We start from the raw sequence: 20,956 nt of genomic DNA on the forward strand, positions 1-20,956 counted from the left end.
AACAAAGATCTGGCCCAAGATGTCAATGGTGCCGAGGCTCAGGAACCATTATATAGGGGCACCCCCCCTCACGCCAACTTTGACAAGAGACAGGACAGTGTGTTGGATTCCCCAGCCATGTCTGAGAAATTCTATGACTAGCTTGATGCCCTACAGATCACGGTCTCCCTGTAATTCTTTCATGGCATTACCACAATTGTAATTGTGTAACTGTAACTGGTCGCACTACATCTGTTACCCTGGCTGGAATGTAAGTACGTAAAAACAGAGATTGTACCAGTCTTACACACAGCTGTAGCCATATTACATTGCGCATACATTTGGTATTTAATAATTATTTTTTGAAATAATCTGACCCCATTTCCCCCATAAATAAACTTACTTGTTGGGTTCATCTGCCTTGATTTTAGTTGATGTGTAAGAAGTTTACATAGGAGAGTGAAGTTTTCATGTGCTTAGTCCTTATTTGTTCAGCAGCATCCAACCCAACCCTCAGTCCCCTTCTCTCACACACTACTCTTCCATTTATACATTCGCACACATACTATTTATTAAGCATCCCTTGTGCTCCGTGCTAGTGAGGAGGCAGACATTAAGCAAATACATATGATACAAACTGCACAATAAATGTTAAGGAAACAAAGTACAAGGAGCCATGAGAATGAAGCGGGGGAGGGGGCAGATTTAGATGGTCTTCCTGAGGAAACCCTATTTCAGCAGTCATGGAGTTGTGAAAGGTAGGCATTAGCCAAGAATAGGGCTTTTCACGGACAGGTCTCATAGGTAATGGTCCTGAGGCAGGAAGGGGCTCAGAACGTGCCAGCCCCTCTACAGACCAGCAAGGCAAAGGCCTAGGCAGAGGAGCAGCATTTGGCAAACTTGTTCACCACGCAGCTTCCAGGCCCTTTGGTCAGAGCTTCCCATCAGCGAGCCTGGGATAAAGCCTGGGAACCTGGGCTTCTTGCAGCCCCCAGGCAAGCCAGGGAAACACTGGCTGGTGGGCAAGGAGGAAGGCGGCATGAGTGCCACTTGGAGTCTGGCGGGGGCTCAGGTGCCCAGGTGGTCCCTACCTCACTGAGGGAGACATGCGCCTTGAGAACAGACCCCAGCAGTGATGCAGGGATCACATGTCTTACACTGCACCCCTGCCTGGCCCCACACCGCCAAGCTGCGGTTTGGTCCCTACCTACCATCTCCTTTCCACTTTCATTTTGAGGGTGTCCCAGAGGCAAAGAAGAGAGAAAAGAGCACCGGGTTTCTCCTTTTCCCCACAAGATTCACCCTTGGTTACCTATATCTGGAATGCTCTTGCATTTTATCTCAGTTCCTTCTGGATTGCCCCCACCCCAAAGAAATGCCCAAAGCACCCATAGGCTGCTGTTTGTTCTTCCAGGTCCAAGTAAAAAAGGAAAAGTTCTGGAGGGCCTAGGATGAGACCTTTCTTTTATAGAAGTTACAAGCCCTTGGGTCTGTTTGCCTGAGTTAGGAGAAACTGAGCGAAAAAAAAAAAGGCAACAGGGATAGGAGTCGGGGATGGGGTCAGTCTCAGTTTCACAGGGAAACCCTGACTGTCGGCAGTAAACAGGGAAACAGCGGGTGAAACTCTGGGGTCAGGAGAAACAAATGCCACACCTGAGAAGATCCAGAAGAGGTCAGACCTAGCGGAGTCCTGGGCGCCCGAACTCTGACCTTCTCCCTCCCCCCCACGGAACTGCCTCCCTATGTTCACCCTCGTTTTCTCCTGTTTTCTCCGGGAAGCCTCCTGGCCCTCTGTCCCCTCTGTGCCCAGTTCCACTCACTCCTCCATCAGCTCTCATCACAGGCCTTGGGAGCCGCCCGACTCACCTGAACATTTCTAACGACTCTACTGTTCTAGCACAGGGTTCCCTTTTCACAGCCTTCCAAGAGGAAATGCTGAGTGAATTTTTCTATGACAACACTGGCACACAAAATAGTGTGGGTCTGTGTTATTACCGTTCCAGGTACATTATGGGCAAATATGCTTTTCTTGTGATAACACTGTTTCCTCAGGAAAATACATTCCAACTTCTGCAATGAGAACTTTTGCAATCCAGCTTGCCTGGAGCCTGTGTGCTAATTAGCACTCATTGACCTGCTCCTGCAAGGGTTCTTTGCCGCCTGCCTGGGAACACCTGTTACAGGAGGACATGCATGTGTTTCCTCGGTTGTCTCTAAGTTAGTCACTATGTCTTAACATCAGGATAAAAGGACCTAAGTCAGGGCTGTTGAGGATTAAATGAGAAGGATGAAAAGCACATTCTACCACAGTGTCTGATATTATATTAAGCTATATTAAGTTAGCAATTATTAATTGCTAAATAAACAACTATTAGTATTGTTACCTTTACTTAGGAACACTGACCACCTTTGCATTCACCATAAGTTTACCACACACAGAAATACTAAACTGAATGACTCATGGACTCTAATTCAGTTTGGACCATTAGCGCTAAACTGTAGAAGAATGAGCAGAAGACATTCAGAAATGGAATGTTAACGGCAATTTATTAACTTCAAAAGGTAACTGATTGGCAATCTAAGAGACAGAATTGCAGAGTCAAAATCATTCTTAACATTCCCTAGGAAGAAAGGTCTCATTTGAGATGGACAATCTCGCAATAAATTCCACACACACACTTTCTTCCTGCCGGCATCAGAGTGAACCACTGTTGCTTCGATTGTGCACCAGATGAGGCAGCTGGCTTGTAGCGAGCGGCCATGCTGTGAAAACGCATCCCTGAGCAGGAGCGTAACACAGAGCACGGTGGGCTGCTCTTCCTGTGAGGCAGGCTCGTGGGCAACGAGACTGGCTGGAGCAGCGGCACATCTCCTAGCTCACCCCGAGTGCAACATCAAATGGAATCGGCCACTTTATTGAAATTGTACTTTCTCTTTTCCTCTGAATAGCTGAATGTGCAAAGTTAAATGTGTGTCTAATGAAGTTCCATCACCTGCTGTTTTCTGATCACAGTACACATGGAATATAAAGAGGTGGCTAGCAATGAACTCAGAAGAACTGCAGGTATGAAAATATTGGAGTTTTACAGCGAGAAATACTGAAAAGATGGGACAAGAAAATCACCATTGCCCAGGATAGGGAGCCCAGAGCACCATCCCGATCAGTTCATGTACAAGAATCAGGCAATGACTCCCGGCCAAGACGGAGGCATAGGTAGATTTGCTTTGCTTCCTCGCACAATTGAAAGAAAGACAACAGATTTAAAAACAAAAAACAACTAGAACCAACAGAAAATCAAACTGTCTGTGAGTCCAACAACCAAGGAGTTAAAGAGGAAACATTCATCCAGACCAGTAGGAGGGGTGGAGAAGGCAGCTGGGGCCGAGAGGACAGGCGCAGCAAGGTGGCAGACTGGGTAGGCAAGGTAGCGGCTGGTGGACCAGGCAGTCCCACATTTGCATGTGGACAAACCAGGAGGAACAACTAGGGAACAAGACAGACTGCACAACCCAGGGTTCCAGTGCAGGGAAATAAAGCCTTAAAATTTCTGACTATACAAACCTGTGGGGGTTGTGGCCGTGGGATAAACTCCCAGCCTCATAAGAGAGTCCACTGGGGAGACCCACAAGGTCCTAGAACCCACACAAAACCACCCACCTGGGAATCAGCACCAGAAGGGCCCAATTTGCTTGTGGGTAGAAGAGGAAGTGACTGAAAGCTGGCAGAAAGCAGCATTGTTCCCTCTCAGATCCCTCCACCACATACCAAGGAGCAACGCAGTGTCCTGAGTTGCCCTGCCCTGGTGAATACGTAAGGCTCCACCACCTACTATGTAACAGGTGTGATGAGACCGAGAAATATGGCCCAAATGAAAGAACCGATCAAAACTCCAGAAAAAGAACTAAGAGACAAGGAAATAGCCAACCTATCAGATGCCGAGTTCAAAACACTGGTAATCAGGTTGCTCACAGAAGTGGTTGAGTATGGTCACAAAATGGAGGAAAAAGTGAAGGCTGTGCAAAGTAAAATAAAGAAAAATACACAGGGAACCAACAGTGAAGGACTGGGACTCAAATCAATGATTTGGAAAAGGAAGGAAGAAATCAATGATTTGGAAAATGAATGATTTGGAATAGAAGGAAGAAATAAACATTCAGCTGGAAAAGAATGAAGAAACAAGAATTCAAAAAAATGAGGAGAGGCTTAGGAACCTCCAGGACATCTGTAAATGTTCCAACATCCGGATTATAGGGGTGCCAGAAGGAGAAGAGCAAGAAATTGGAAACTTATTTGAAAAAATAAGGAAGGAAAACAAACATCCCCAACCTGGTGAAGGAAATCAGACTTCCAGGAAATCCAGGAAGCTGAGTCCCAAAGAAACTGGACCCAAGGAGGAACATACCAAGATACATCATAATTAAATTACCCAGGATTAAAGATAAGGAGAGAATCTTAAAAGCAACAAGAGGAAAGGAGACAGTTACCTACAAAGGACTTCCCATAAGACTGTCAGCTGATTTCTCAAAAGAAACCCTGCAGGCAAGAAGGGGCTGGAAAGAAGTATTAGAGTCACGAAAGGCAAGGACCTACTACCCTATCCAGCAAAGCTTTCATTTAGAATGGAAGGGCAGGTAAAGTGCTTCCCAGATGAGGTCAAGATGAAGGAGTTCATCATCATCAAGCCCTTATTATATAAAATGTTAAAGGGACTTATCCAAGAAATAGAAGATAAACATGTAGAGTAAAATGACAACAAACTCAGAACTATCAATAACTGAGCCTAAAAACAAAACAAACTGAGCAAACAACTAGAATAGGAATAGAACCACAGAAATGGAGATCACATGGAGGGTTATCAGTGGGAAGGGGGAGAGGGCTTAATCGGGGAAAAGGTACAGGGAGTAAGCAGCATAAATGATAGGTACAAAATAGGCAGGGGTAGTTTAAGAATAGTATAAGAAATGGAGAAGCCAAAGAACTTATATGTACGACCCATGGACATGAACTGGGGCCGGGGGGGGGGGGATGTTGGTGGGAGGGGGATGCAGGGGGGCGGATAAAGAGGAGGAAGAAATTGGGACAATTGTAATAACATAATAAAATATACTTAAAAAAGAATCAATCATTGATTCCCTGAGTGGATCAACTAACTGATGTTTCTCTCTAAAATCAATACATTTTTAAAAAGATTTTATTTATTTACCTTTAGAGGGAAAGGGAAGGAGAGAGGGAGAGAAATATCAATGTATGGTTGCCTCTCGTACATTCCCTACTGGGAACTGGCCTGCAACCCAGGCACGTGCCCTGACTGGGAATCAAACCACGATCCTTTGGTTTGCAGGCCTGTGCTCAATCCACTGAGCTACACCAGCCATGCCTAAATTTTTTTAAAACAAAGAAAAATGCCACTAACTTTATATCATATGAACCCTATCTGTGAGCACTAGATGTGGCTATCTGGCCCTCTAAGTGTGCTTAATTGCTCTTCATGGAAGTGGTACACGTTCTAGGAGATGGAAAAGTGTCGGATGTAGCCGAAGGTTGAGAGTTAGAGGCTCAGTACAATCTCAGCTGTGGTAATGGGCTTTGTTCATCTACAGAGAAGAGTCTGAATTTGTCTATAACTGTCAAAAGTTGCTGAAGGGCAGGCTTCCTCATTAACGGAACCACTTAAAAAGTGAGAGAAGAAATGTAGCCATGCATAGTGGCAACAAAGAATTAGCATTTCATTAATAGTGACATGCTCTTTTCAACCAGGCAGTCTCTTTTTGTAGGGGCATGTTTATAGCTAGTCTCTGCAGACTTTCCTTAAATATGAAATGAACATACCCTAACCCAGCATTCAATTCACTTGCTCCATTCCTGTCTACTTCTCTTGCCCTCTCATTTTTTCGAACCCCAAGGAACAGCTGGACACAGGACTATTCCTACTCTGAGTAAGGGGCAACAGCTCTTCCAGGCCTTTCAAAGAAACTTCAAAAATGCATTACAAATAATCTCTATAAACTGAAATGTTGCCTACATTTACCATTTTGAAAGATTTTTTTCAGGGCAAGCCTCAAAATAGGGAACACAAGTTGATCAAATGGCTGGCCAGGAATCCCACCGGCATGTGGACCAGACCACACCGGGGGCCGGCCTACACAACACACTGTCCGTGCCCATCTAGGAGGGTTCACGTGAGCAGGATCCCCATTATCCATCTTTCCGGTAAGGCTTCTTTCTGACATGCCTCTTTGGTGAACCTTTAGTTCCTTTATTGTTCTCTCCCACCCCCCTACTATTTTGATCAGTGGAAACTTTTCTGAAAGCGATATCCTTTCTTTAAGATCTGTTTTGTTCATTACTTCACAAGGTTGACTGTGGTTTGGTGCTACATTGTTTCCCTTCGGGTTCTTTTCAAGGCTCCCCACATCTCTAACACAGGGGTACGAGTTTTCTATTCCAATGGTTTAGCAAAAGTTGATCTTGGATTCATGCCACCACATCAGGGATGACCTTTCTTTAGGAGGAAGGACTCACAAAAGGAAAATACTCAAAGTTTTACAGAGAAAGCAGGGCTGGAGATGCTGACCTGGCCAGGGCTGTGGCAGAGACACCATGGCACCTGTGAAGGTCCTAAAAAGAGTCACCCCCAAACTTCACCATTTTTATAAAATACCAGTATAACCAGCCTCCTTCAATTCCCAAAGGAGAGAGGAAATCCCAAGACACAAGTTAGGTTAACGAACTGCATTCCAAGAAGAGAACACGGACTTTCCCTGGAAAACGTCTGCTCACAGATTAAGGATCTTACAACTTTCCTTACAACCCACCGACGGGCACACAGGTGTAGGAGTACGTGCGTCCCTCCCCATCAATCAGTCCAGGGATTATACACACGTTCCAGCAACAGAACCTAATATGCTGATCCTCGGCAAATAACAATGAGAACCTTACTAATCTGGGTCTGCGTCCAAACTCAAGAAACATTTAGTGAAGCCAACTTCTGTGCAGCAGTGGTGCGTAGGGTTCCACTTTATAAATGTACTGCACTTCATCTAGTCCACTATACTCCATATTCCTTTTCACTCCTAAAGTTACTTATGTGGGCCTTGTCTCTTTTTTATTACGCCTCTGCTGTGGCGTCGGCTGCACGCACTCCTTTGCCAGGACTGAGTGGGCGCCACGCGCCAGACACGGTGAGAGGCACAGCTCTTACATTCTCCCATGTGCTGCTCTGTGTTTTTATTTTACTTCCATTGATACACTGTTTTCCCTTTTCTTTAGCTTTTCAGATTAAATGATTCACTCACTTATTTTCAGTCCTTGTCTATTTTGTAAACACACGGAAGGTCGCCTTTGTGTGCAGTTTTGGCTCTCCCGCAGATTTACACTGTACTTTTGTAGCCATGCAGTTCTCAGTGTTTTATTATGGTTACCTCTTTCACACAGGAGTATATGTTCTGTATCTTTTAAATTTCCAAACAGCCTCTAAAAAACACCTTGGTATTATTTCCATTGTCAGTGTATTTATTGTAGTTAAAAAGTGTGAACTATTTGATACTGGTGTTTTGAAGTGTGTGGAGTCTTCATATGTGACATTCAGTGTGTGCTGAGTTTTTGTAAATGTTCCACATACACTTAAGAGAATGCATATTCTCCCTTTTGGATGCAGGGAACCGTGCACGGTTATTCGTTTTTCAGGCTGTGACCTGTGACTCATAAGGGCATTGTAACATTCAGAGGGCAATCAGCATTTTAAAGACAACACGGAATAGTATTTTGCGAACCTCCTGTTTCATATCTTACAGATATTTCACTGGGTTGCATAGAAGATGTATTTTTAAAATTATAAATGGTGGTCAAATAAGACTAAAAGTCAATTAAGGAAAATGGTTAATTCTGCATTTCAAATATTCAAAATCCTCAGAAAGTTTTGACTTACACTAATAGAAGTATATTTAAATAAATCATCCACTATAATGATAATTTTCCAATTTTCCTTATAATTTTGTCATCTTTTAACTTATACATTTTAAGGTTGCAAGTACATATTAGTAATGTTCTTTATTTCTACTAATACTTTTTGCTTAATTCTATTCCATCCACTGCTGTACTAATTTTCCTTCTAATTGGTATTGCCTGATTTGTCATTTTCCAATTCTTTGTCATTCTGAGATTCTACTTTAGATGTTTCTTTACAGCAGCCTGTAACTGAACATTGAAACAAGTGCAATTTGATAATCTTTTAATAGAAGAGTACAACCTGTTAAAACTTATTCTTACTCACAGTTGGAATCACTTTTATTATCTTAGTTTCTGTTTTCCATTTACCATCCTCTTCCTTTCCTTACCCCCACCCCAGATCTTCCTGCCTTCAACTGGATTCAGTCTCTGCACTCCTTTTTGTCCCCCTCTGTTGGTTTGAAAGCTACAGACTGTACACACCAATCATTTAGCTCCTGTTTCCCTAGGAAAGGGTGAAGCTATTCAGTATTTGTCTTGCCCTTAAACTTGACAGAGACCTGTCATACCTTCACTATCCACTGACTATTCTTCTCCCTGAACTTTGGTGGTGCATTCTTAAATGTGTTTTATCTTTTTAAAGCAGACCAACAATTATTTTTATAGTCACTAGTACTCACTGACACTGTATAAAACTTCTGTACTTCACTGTTTCGTTACCCAAGATTTCTGTGTTCACTTTCATCCTACAGTCCTTCCTAGTTCTTCCATTGAAGGTTTATGGGTTGTACACTTAGACTTTAAATGTTTCGAACTATTTCTATTTTGCCTTCTCTCCTGAATGACAGTTTAGCCATGTATAAAACTCTAGACTGAAAGGTACTTTACTGAACACGTTGAAGCTATCGCTCTTGCCTTCCACCCCTGTTGCTGCAGGAGAGAGTGCTGGAGTTCTCTGAGTAGTTTCAGTGCATTTCCTCTCAGGTGTACGTGACGTTCTGCAGTTTCACTATGCTGTGTCTAGAGGTGCATTTATTTTGGTGCCTGGAATGAAATTTTTAGCTGAGGACTCATGTTTTTGATTCTAGAAAATTCTCAGTTAATACTTTCTGAAGGATGGCTTATTCATCTATCCCTCATGTCTCTCTACTGATCTTCCCATCAGCCACACGTCATGTCCCACACACATGCCTACTTGGCACAGAATCCAACACGTCTGACCATTTAGAAATATTAATTTCATCTGTAAGGAATTCACGTTCTAGTTGTTGATTTTCTTGGCAACCTTTCTGAGTATGGCATTTAGTCCAGGGTTTTGGAATTTTGGTTTGCAGGCTCATTTCGAATAGGAAGCATTTCCTCCTTGTCTCTCTGCTTGCTCACCCCTCCCTGTCTGAAGATTTTGTAGTTGCCCCCACCCAGGCCCTTGAACCCCAGTTTGGATCAGACTACACAGTGGTTATTTTGGTGGCCTCGCCTCAGTGGAATCTGGAAATCCAGATGAGCTCTGAGACATGAACAGCTGCCAAGGCACGCGATCACTGCCTGGCTCTGCAGGCGTAGAGTCTCCTGTGAGGAGGTCCATGTCTGTTTATCAGCCTCCCATTAGCAGGGCCCACTGCATTCTTTTTAGCTCATGTTTTTTTTTTTCACCTTGGAACTGTTGACATTTTATACTGGGTAATTCTTTGTTGAGGGGACCTGTGCTTTGCAGGTTGTTTAGCATTATCTCTAGAATCTACTCATTAGATGCCAATAGCAACTCCCCACCCTCAGCTGCCGTGTTATGAAAACCAAAAATGACTCTGGACGTCACCAACATCATCCCCTGTTGAAAAATCACTTTTTAATTTTCGATTAAGGAGCCTGGTTTTATCTCTCCTCCTAGGTAGGGCACTCTCGGGCCCCAGTATGCCGCCAGGGCTGCTGCTGCCTGCTTCCAAAGTAGGGTTCAGGAAGCTTATCCTCCAGCCTCCTTCGCCCCAGCCTCGTTCACGGATTTTCATTTATTTCTGCACATTTTGAGGCCAAAGGAGATGTTTCCCTTGTTTTGAAGCTCAGCTATGTCCTTTCACTTTTCTTCTTTAAGCTTTTTATCTCTCACGGCTACGTGTTTAAAGCCGAGGGAGAATATTAAGTGTGAACTTATGGAGCCAACTTGACTGGAAGTCAGTAGGTCCAAGTCTAATCTTTTGTTTTGTTTGAAACTAAGCCTTTGCCTTCAACAGTCACCATAGTTATTAGTGTTCAGGAAATCAGAATGTGTTTGAATTTCCATAGCCTTGCTAGCTAGAGCCAAGTCACACTTATGAATATCATCTTACTAACAACAAAAACACGATTTCTTTTAATAGGAAACAACAGCAGCAGAAATCACAATGGCACCAACTAGTGTGCATGGGCACTTACTGTATGTCAGGGGAGACACATGATCTCACTTAATCCTAAGAACAACCCCAAGGTGTAGGTAATCTTTTACAGATAATGGAACAGAAGCTTAGAGGTATTCCCAAATGACAGTCCATTAAGTGAAGGAACCAGGATCCAAATCTAATTGGAAATCTTGGGCTGTGAGCAATTGTTTTCTACTTCCTCTCACAACACGCTACATAGGATAAACAATCAACGATAACTGTTATTTAGTGATCCTTGATGCAAAAAACTATATCACTACCACCAGCACCATTTCCTGAGAACCCATCACGAATATAAGCTTTATCAGGAGCAGGGGCCTGAACCTATCTCCTTTCTCAAAACCAAACTTTGTAAAAGCAGGCAGGGCTCATGTATGTTTTGTCCACTGGTGTCATCACCAACATCCAGAGCAATGCATAGCATAGTGGGCATTTTATATGCAATAAAATGGTGAAGACAAGGTATATGTCCCTGAGAAATTTATGGGAAGCAGAACACATATAAAGAAAAAAATAAGATGAGGAGGTAGATGGTAGATTCAGCTGAAAAACTAAAGATGGGGCAGTTAAAGCTGCATCAAGGTGATAAATTAAAACCTGATCTTGAATATAAGGCAGGACTTAGACTCAAGAGGCTAGAAGCATCCCATACAGGGGGGATGACCTGAGCGTGAGGGAAGAACAGCAGAGGAGACTGCAAGGGGGCAGTTTGGCACAGGGAAGTCCGGAGACAGGAACAGAGGACGAACTGCAGAAGGCTTTAATGTCCTAGTATGTGGATCTTGCAGGCACTTGAAAGTCTCCACATATTTCAGAAGAAAGGTTCAAAAACTATTTGAGAGACAGTATTTTAAAATTGCTTCCTAGGCTTACTCGTGTACCCTACTTCTCTGAGAACCAATTTGGGTAGTTAAAATTTTTTTGCCTTGTTCTACTTGGTTTTCTTTTTTAAATATAGTTTATTGATTATACCATTACAGTTGTTCTNATCTTGCAGGCACTTGAAAGTCTCCACATATTTCAGAAGAAAGGTTCAAAAACTATTTGAGAGACAGTATTTTAAAATTGCTTCCTAGGCTTACTCGTGTACCCTACTTCTCTGAGAACCAATTTGGGTAGTTAAAATTTTTTTGCCTTGTTCTACTTGGTTTTCTTTTTTTCTTTTTTAAATATAGTTTATTGATTATACCATTACAGTTGTTCTATTCCCCCCTTCATTCCCCTCCACCTGCACCCTCCCTCCCCCACCATTCTTCCCCCTTAGTTTATAACCACGTGTCTCAACTTCTTCAGATTCTATATTTCCCCCGCTATTCTCGCCCTCCCCCCTATCTATTTTCTACCTACCATCTATGCTATTTTCTGTGCCTTCTCCCCTCTTCTCCTCCTCCCATCCCCCTGTTTCTAACCCTCCATGTGTTCTTCATTTCTATGGTTCCACTCCTGATCTAGCTGTCCTCTTGGTTTGCTTTTGTTTTAGGTGTGGTTGTTAATAGCTGTGTGTTTGCTGTCCTTTCACTGTTGATATTTTTCATCATCTCTTTCTTATGTAAGTCCCTTTAGCATTTCATATAATAAGGGCTTGGTGAAGATGAACTCCTTGAACTTGACCTTGTCTGAGAAGCACTTTATCTGTCCTTCCATTCTAAATGAAAGTTTTGCTGGATAAAGCAATCTTGGCTGTAGGTCTTTGGATTTCATGACTTGGAATACTTCTTTCCAGCCCCTTCTTGCCTGTAAGGTCTCTTTTGAGAAATCCGCTGACAGTCTGATGGGTACTCCTTTGTAGGTGACTGTCCCCTTATCCCTTGCTGCTTCTAGGATTCTCTCCTTCATTTTAGTCTTGGCTAATGTAATTATGATGTGCCTTGGTGTGTTCCTTCTTGGGTCCAACTTCTTTGGCACTCTCTGAGCTTCCTGGATTTCCTGGAAGTCTATTTCCTTTGCCAGACTGGGGAAGTTCTCCTTTATTATTTGTTCAAATACGTTTTCCACTCGTGGCTGTTTCTTTCCCCCTTCTGGTACCCCTATAATCCGGATGTTGGAACGTTTAAAGATGTCCTGGAGGTTCCTAAGCCTCTCCTCATTTTTTTGAATTCTCATTTCTTCATTCCTTTCTGGTGGGATGTTTTGTTCTTCCTTCTGGTCCATTCCATTGATTTGAGTCCCAGTTTCCTTTCCATCACTATTGGTTTCCTGTGCATCTCCCTTCATTTCAATTAGTTTAGCCTTCATATGTTCCTCTAATTTGTGACTATAATCTACCAGTTCTGTGAGCATCCTGATAAATAGTGTCTTGAATTGTGCTTCTGAGAGGCTGGCAATTTCTCGGTCGCTTAGAGTTATTGGCTCTGGGACTTTGAGTTCTTCTTGCGCCATCTTTTGGGCTGTTCGTGCCTGTTCCGTAGCAGGATCGGAGCCCTAAAGTGGTCACTAGAGCAGGGCAACTAAGTCGCTGGGTTGTGACGTTGTATGTGGGGGCGGGGTTAAAGAGGGACAATGGCTTCCCTCTGCCGCCTGCTGCCGCGACCCCCACCGGCACCGCAGCCACCACTGTCACCAGGCCCACGCATTTTGTTCCACTGCATGCGAGTGTGCCACCGCTGTCAGCCCTCCACCACTGGGTTCGCCCCCTCGGGCCTGCGTGGTCCGTCTCACTGCGCGCGAATGTGCGACCTTGGTCAGTCTGCCCCGCACCCCGACTAGGTCCGGGCTACCTGCGCTCCTAGGTCTGTCCTTCCCGACCTTGCTCCACTGCTGGCTCTGCCTCTCTTACCGTCCCCGTTGAATGGTTCGTAACTGTCGGACTTCCGTATAATTCGGTTTTCTGGTCTCTGGGTGTGTCTTAGTTCTCCAAAACTTTTGTTGTATCCAAACTTGGTTGTGGGAGAAGGCACAGTGTTTCCACCTATGCCTCCATCTTGGTGGAAGTTCTACTTGGTTTTCTTGTTATTCAACAACCAATTTTGATGGTTCCCCCCCCCCCAAATTTAGTAGCATACAATTGTGCAAAATATTCTCATAATTTTTCAATCTCCTCTACACATACTTTTAAAACCTTTCTCTTGCCCTGGCTGGCATAGCTCAGTGGATTGAGAGCAGGCCTGCAAACCAGACGATCACGGTTCGATTCCCAGTCAGGGCACATGCCTGGGTTGCAGGCCATTTCCCAGCAGGGGGCTCACAAGAGGCAACCATACACTGATATTTCTCTCCTTCTCTCCTTCCCTTACCCTCTAAAGATAAATAAATAAAATCTTAAAAAAAAAAACTTTCTCTTATATTTTAATTCTCTTATTTTTCTGGCAGAGTTATATTTATTTTCTTCGTCCCTGGCCCCACGCTAAATTGTGTTTTGAACATAAATAATTTTATTGCTTGCTTTTCACTTTCTATTACTTCTGTCCTTGATTTCATTAGATACTTTTTTTAAACTGATCCTTTTTTAACTTCAAGAGATGAAAGCTTAGTTCAGGTATGACAAATCGATCACGTGCACATTCACCAGTCCCAGCACCTTCCCTGTCTGCGGTGGGCATCGCTAATCATCGGAGCACTTTTTACTGCAGAGCCCAGAGAAGTCCTCATAATTCTTTTCAACATGATGCGCTGGGAAACTGGCAGAAGGCACATGTCAGTTGAAGCCAACCTGCCATCTGTATCTTGGTTAATTTCTTTTCAGTATTTCTATATTATGAGTTTTCCTCTCAGTACATCTTGAACTACATTTCAAATATACGTTCTCATGTGTACAATTCTTTTCATTGGAAGAAATGTTTCAGCTTTACTGAGGTAAAATTGATGAGTGAAATTGTAAGATATTTAAAGTGTATGTCACGGTGACTTGATAAACATGCACTATGAAAGGATTCCTCTGTCTAGTTATTTAACACATCCATCACCTCGCATATATATTTATTTTAATGAGAACAGTCACATTCTACTCTCTGCATTTTTCTACAATACAACACACATTTGACATTAGATCCTCAGACCTTACTCATCTCAGCACTGCAAGTTTGTGCTCTGGTAGCAGACTCTCCCTGTTTTCCCCACCTCCCTGTCCCTGGCAACCACTTGTTTACTGAGTTTGACATTTTTTTTTCAATTCCACAGATAAGTAAGATCATGTAGTATTTGTGTTTCTCTGCATGGCTGATTTTACTTAATGACCTCAAGGTCCACCATGTTGTTGCAAATGGCAGGATTTCCTTCTTTCTTGTGGTTTAATAATATTCTAGTGTGTGTGTATATCACAGCATCTTTATCCACTCATCCACTGATGGACATGTAGGTTTTTCCCCTGCCTTGGCTATTGTGAGTAATACTGTGATGAACACGGGAGTGCAGATCTCTCTCCGATCTCCTGTTTTCATTTCCTCTGAATATATATACCCAGAAGTGAAACTGCTGGACCATATTTAATTTCCTGAGGAACCTCCACACTACTTTCCATAGTAGATGTACCAATTTACATTCCTATCAACATTGCAAAGTGTTCCCTTCTCCACACCCCTGCCAACACTTAACCTTTCTTTTGTTTCTTCCATTTTTTTCCTTTTACTTTTTTTAACCTCTCTTTTAAAACACACACTCTAACAGGTGTGATGTGATATCTCACTATGGTTTTGATTGGTCTTTCCACAATAATTGCTGGTATTAAACACCTTGCTATGCATCTATTGGCCATTGTTATGTCTTCTTTGCAAAAATGTCTGTTTAGTTCTTTTGCCCATTTTAAAACAGGTTGTTATTGTTATTTCTTTGCTACTGAGTTGTAAGAGTTCTTTATGTATTTTGGATATTAAGCCCCTTACCAGATAAATGACTGGCAAATGTTTTCTCCCATTCAGTAGGCTGCCTTTTCATTGTGTTGATGGTTTCTTTCCTATGAAGAAAATTTTAAGTTTGGTGTAGTCCCACTTATTTAATTTTGCTTTTTGCTGCCTCTTTGCTTTTGGTGTCAAATCGAAAAATTCATTGCTAAGACCAATGTCAAGGAGCTTATCCCCTGTTTTCTTCTAAGAGTTTTATGGTATAAGGTTGTATGTTCAAGTCTTCAGGTGATTTTGAGTTGATTTTTCTGTATGGTATATGATAGTAATTTCCCCAACACCATTTACTGAAAAGATTGTTCTTTTCCCAAGACTATAGTCTTGGCTTGTCATAAATTGACCATATATGTGTGGGTATATTACAGGGCTCTCTGTTTTGTTCCAAAGACCTATTTGTCTGTTTTATGCCAATACCTTAAAATTTTGATTACTGTAGCTTTGTAATATAGCTTGAAATCAGGAAGTATGACACTTCCAGCTTTGTTATCCTTTCTCAAGATTGCTTTGGCTATTTGAGGTCTTTTGTGCTTCCATACAAATTTTACCTTTTAAAAAATTTTATGTGAAAAATGCCAGTGGAATTTTGAGAGGGATTGCATTGAATCTGTAGATTGCTTTGGACAGTATGGACATTTTAACAATGTTAATCCTTACAATCCATGAGTGTGGAATATCTTTCCATTTACTTGTGTATTCTTCAATTTCTTTCATCAATGTTTTATAGTTTTCAGATCCTAGGAGGATCTTTCTCCTCCTAGGTTAACTTTATTCCAAGGCATTTTATTCTTTTTGATGCAATTATTTATGGATTGTTTTCTTAACTTATCTTTGTGATAGTTCATTGTTAGTGTATAGAAATGTAACTGATTCTTTGTATACTGGTTTTGTATCAGAAAACTTTCAATGTTCATAGCAGCACAATTCATGATAGCCAAGAGTTGGAAGCAAACTAGATGCCCATCTGTAAATGACTGGATCAAAAAGCTATGGTACATTTACACAATGGAATTCTATGCTGCAGAAAGGAAGAAGGAACTCCTACCCTTTGCAACATCATGGATGGAACTGGAAAACATTATGCTGAGTGAAATAAGCCAGGCGGTGAAAGACAAATATATTATATCACCGTTAACAGGAATCTAAACAACAAAACAAACAAGCAAGCAAAATATGACCAATGACACTCAAATATGGAACAGGCTGACAGGGTCCAGAGGGGAGAGGGGAGAGAATCATAGGGGAAAAGGGGATGGACTCACATGAGAAAGTATAAAGGACACATGGACAATAACTAAGGTGGGGGGCAGAAATGGGAGGGAGGTGGGGAGCACTGAGGGGGGCAGGGCTGGGAGTATAAGACAGAAAACTATACTTGAACAAGAATTAAATAAAATAAAATAATAAAAAACTTTACTAAATTTGTTTATTAGTTCTAACAGTTTTTGTTGGAGTCTAGGTTTTCCTATATACAATATCATGTCATCTGTAAATAAAGACAGTTTTACTACTTCCTTTCTAATTTGTGTGTCTTTTATTTCTTTTTCTTGCGTCACTGCTTTGGCTAGGACTTCCAGTACTACGCTGAACAAAAAAAGTGGCGAGAATAGGCATCCTTGTCTTTACATGCACAATTCTTATTTTTTATATAGTACGTAATATAATTTTGATCCAAGTTACTTTGTTTCTTTTTATTGTAAATTAGAGAATGAGGACTGTATAATTTCTACTTTTTGAATATTTAATTGAAATGTTCTAGCTTTGAAAAATATTCCATGGGAGCTCTGCAGAGTACAAAGTTGTATATCTATTAATTTAATCCCATTAATTACACTGTTCAAAACCCTTATGTCTTTATATTTTGACCTACTTTGCCAATAATAATGACTATTGTATTCTCTTTTTGGAATTCACTATTTTAACTTGACTATCTTTTCTCTCATTATTTTAATCTTTGTATAATTTTCCCTCAAAATTTTGGCAGAATTTTTAAAATTTGTCCTTTATTTCACTGATTTAATACTCCATAGTGCCCAATCTCTGTTCACTGTGCTCACCCCCATTAATTGTCCACTTAGGTATTTCTAACTTCTGTGCAATGCCCCTGTCCTCAGACTGCTCTCTCTCTATATATGACAGCTTTTTCCAGCTCTATACATTGATGCACTCACTCTTTAATTTCGTTGAAGGTATACATTAATTTGTATATCCTTTGTTATATAGGATATACAGTAATTTTTTTAGAGCTCTCACATTAATTTTTTTATTGTTTATTCTATTACAGTAGCCCAAATTTCCCCCCCTCTTACCCTCCTCTACTCAGCCCACCTCCCACCCTGTTCCAACAGTCAGTCTCTGTACCGTGGTCCGTGTCCATGGGTCATTCATACATGTTCTTTGACTAGTCCCTTCCCCTTCTTTCCACCATTACCTCCCTCCACCGCCCCCCCACCCCGCCCCGGCAGCTGTCAGTCTGTTCATGTTTCCATGTCTCTGGTTCTATTTTGCTCCTTAGTTTATTTTGTCCATTCGATTCTTCATATAAGGGAGATCGTATAGTGTTTGTTTTTCATGGACTGGCTTATTTCACTCAGCATAATAGTCTCCAGTTCCAACCACGCTGTTGCAAAAGGTAGGGATTCCTTTTTCCTTTTTGCTACACAGTATTTCATTGTGGAAATGTACCAGTTTTTTGATCCACTCATTTACTGATGGCACTGAGGCTGTTTCTAGCACTTGCCTTTTAAATAGCGCTGCTGTGAACGTAGGAGTGTGTAAGTCCTTTTGAACTGGTGCTTTGGGATTCTTAGGTGTTTTGATTGCTGGGTTAAAAGGCAGTTCCATTTTTAGTTTTTTTAGGAAGTTCCACACTGTTTTTTCCATACTGGCCACACCAGTCTGCATTCCTACCAACAGTGCACTTGGGCTGCCTTTTCTCCATATCCTCACCATTACTTGTTTGTTGACTTTTTAATGATAGCCATTCTGACAGGTGTGGGTGATACGTCATTGTGGTTTTAATATGCATCTCTCTGATGGCTAGTGATGTTGAGCATTTTTTCATATGTGTATGGGCCCTCTGTATGTCTTCCTTGGTGAAGTGTCCATTCAGGTCCTTTGCCCATTTTTAAATTGGATTGTTTATCTTACTATTATTGAGTCATATGAGTTCTTTATATATTTTGGAGATTAAACCTTTGTCTGATATATCATTGGCAAATATGTTCTCCCCATATGGTCAGTTCCCTTTTCATTTTGATGATGGTTTCTTTAGCTGTGCAGAAGCTTTTTAATTTGATGTAGTCCCATTTGTTTTTTCCTTTATTTCCCTTGCCCTGGGAGATGTATTAGCAAAAATATTGCTACATAGGATATCTGAAATTTTACTGCCTGTTTTCTGCTAGGATTTTTATGGTATCGCGATTTATATTTAAGTCTTTTTATCCATTTTGAGTTTATTTTCATGCATGGTGAAAGCTGGTAATCTAGTTTCATTTTTTTTGCATGCACCAGTCCAGTTCTCCCAACACCATTTATTGAAGAGGCTATTTTTACCTCATTATATGCTTGTGCCCCCTTTGTCAAATAAACCCATAGAGACATGGGTTTATTTCTGGGCTCTTTATTCTGTTCCTTTGATCAATGTGTCGGTTCTTACGCCAGCACCAGACTGTTTTGATATAGTGGCCTTGTAGTATAGTTTTATATCAGATATTGTAATCCCTCCAACTTAGTTCTTTCTCAAGATTGCTGAGGCTATTTGGGGTCTTTTTTGGTTCCATATAAAGTTCTAATATTTGTTCTAGATCTCTGAAATATGCCATTGGCATTTTAATAGGAATTGAATCTATACATTGCTTTGGATAGTATGGATATTTTAATGATGTTAATTCTTCCAATCCATGAACATGGTATATGCTTCCACTTATTTGTATTTTCCTCAATTTCTTTCTTCAGTGTTGGGTAGTTTTCCAAGTACAGGTCTTTTACCTTGTTGGTTAAATTTATTCCTTTTATTGTTTGTGTTGCTATAGGAAATAAGATTTTTTTCTTCATTTCTCTTTCTGATAGGTCATTGTTGGTGTACAAAAATGTCATGGATTTCTGAATATTGACTTTGTATCCTGCTATTTTGCCAAGTTTTTTGGTAAAAACTACAGGGTTTTCTATGCCACAGTGATGAGACAAGAAAAAGAAATAAAAGGCATCCAAATTGGAAAGGAGAAAGTAAAACTGTCATTATTTCCAGATGACATGATAGTGTACATTAGTAATTTCTAAAATTTTCTGTTTTTGCCTAAACTTATTTCAGAGCTTGGCAGCTCCTCTGAATCTTCCCCACAGGGCTTTCCTGTAAGCTATTCCATCTATTCCAAGGACCCAAGATTTTAAAATATTTGCTCACTTTCAGAAAAGAAATTCAAAATTTGCCATTTAGGGTTTATGATCATGGAGGAACTGATATAGATTCTGTCTAAGATTAGTATAGGTTTCTGTCTCTTTTTAAAAGGATTTTCATAATCAGACAAGAAAGAAGGGATGTGACAGACAGGAAATACCTGGGGGTTATATTTCCATGTTAACAACTGTTTAAACACGTGGTGGGCAGAAAAGCAGAATTTTAATTTAAACTACACATTAAGAACCACCAAAGAAAGCCCCTTTAATTCTTTGACTCTCATGTACTTCTTCTTCCCCCTGCACCACACACACCGCAGTGTAACTTTTGATTGAGTGTGGTTATAGCATCCAGTTTCCTAAATGATGTCACTGTCCATGCCCAAAAAAGCCTTAGGATCTCCTAATGCATCCACTGATGGAGGTCCAAACGTTGGTAGAGGAAAGAGAGTCTGAGTGGCAGACTCCTTGCCTGTCCTCACCTCTTGCTACCTCCAGACCCCAACCCTTAGAGTAAGAGGGTATTTATCTGGTGTATTCCAGGCCCCCTAACTGATTTCCTAGACTGCAATCTCATAGGAAGGCAGTATATAAAAGCCCTCGATGTCGTTCTTCAACCTAAACCCTTTGTATCTAACAGATATTTCCCCAACAGCTCAGCATAACAGTGACACTAATTCTTTCTACTGTTGAGTATTTTATTGGCCATTTAAGTGGGAAAACTGGTGTGGAAGGGGAGGGGGTCAGTTCCTAACTGCTTACATTGCACTTTCTCAAAGGTAGCATTAAATTTTGTTTTACACTTTAATTTGGTTCAATTTCCTACTCATTTTATATGATGTTGATTACACTTAATATTTTTTCTCAAATATTCAATAAACTTTTTTTCTTTTTCCCTTCATCCCTTCTTCCTTCTTTTAAAAATCTATTTAAAAATTTTTTTACTGTATTGAAGAAAATTTTACCCTTTGAGATAGCATGGATGGACCTGGAGAACATCATGCTAAGTGAAATGAGGCAGTCAGAGAAAGAAAAATACCATATGAATTCACTCATATGTGGAATCTAATGAACACACTGAATAAGCAAAACAGAGACAAACTCATAGACAAGAGCAGGATGACAGCTAAGAAGGGGGGAGGTTAGGGGGTGGAGGGATTGAGCAAAAAAGGGATTGCTTGGGGTGGAGAGGGGTATAAGAGAACTAAATGGTAATGTAAAGGCAGTATTTTAGGATGCCTTTGCTGACATTTGCTGTATAGAATGACTTTGAATAGATTGGTGGGGCCTTTGAAATCAGGGGTCCACCAGAGAGTCTGGGGTTAATGCAGGAGGTGACGTGGATTCCAGTTCCAGTTCTGCCACTGACCACCTGCGTACCTTGC

At 41.2% G+C, this 20,956-nt stretch overlaps 1 protein-coding gene across 6 annotated transcripts in view; it reads right to left on the reverse strand.

The window, feature by feature from the left end:
• The window catches only part of TTLL5 (tubulin tyrosine ligase like 5), a 255,466-nt gene that overhangs the window by 40,860 nt on the left and 193,650 nt on the right, over nt 1-20,956 (reverse strand). The window lies entirely within an intron of this gene.

Source organism: Sturnira hondurensis, unplaced genomic scaffold, assembly GCF_014824575.4.
Source record: "Sturnira hondurensis isolate 20B ecotype Veracruz unplaced genomic scaffold, ASM1482457v3 Scaffold0021143, whole genome shotgun sequence".
Taxonomy (NCBI): Eukaryota; Metazoa; Chordata; class Mammalia; order Chiroptera; family Phyllostomidae; genus Sturnira; species Sturnira hondurensis.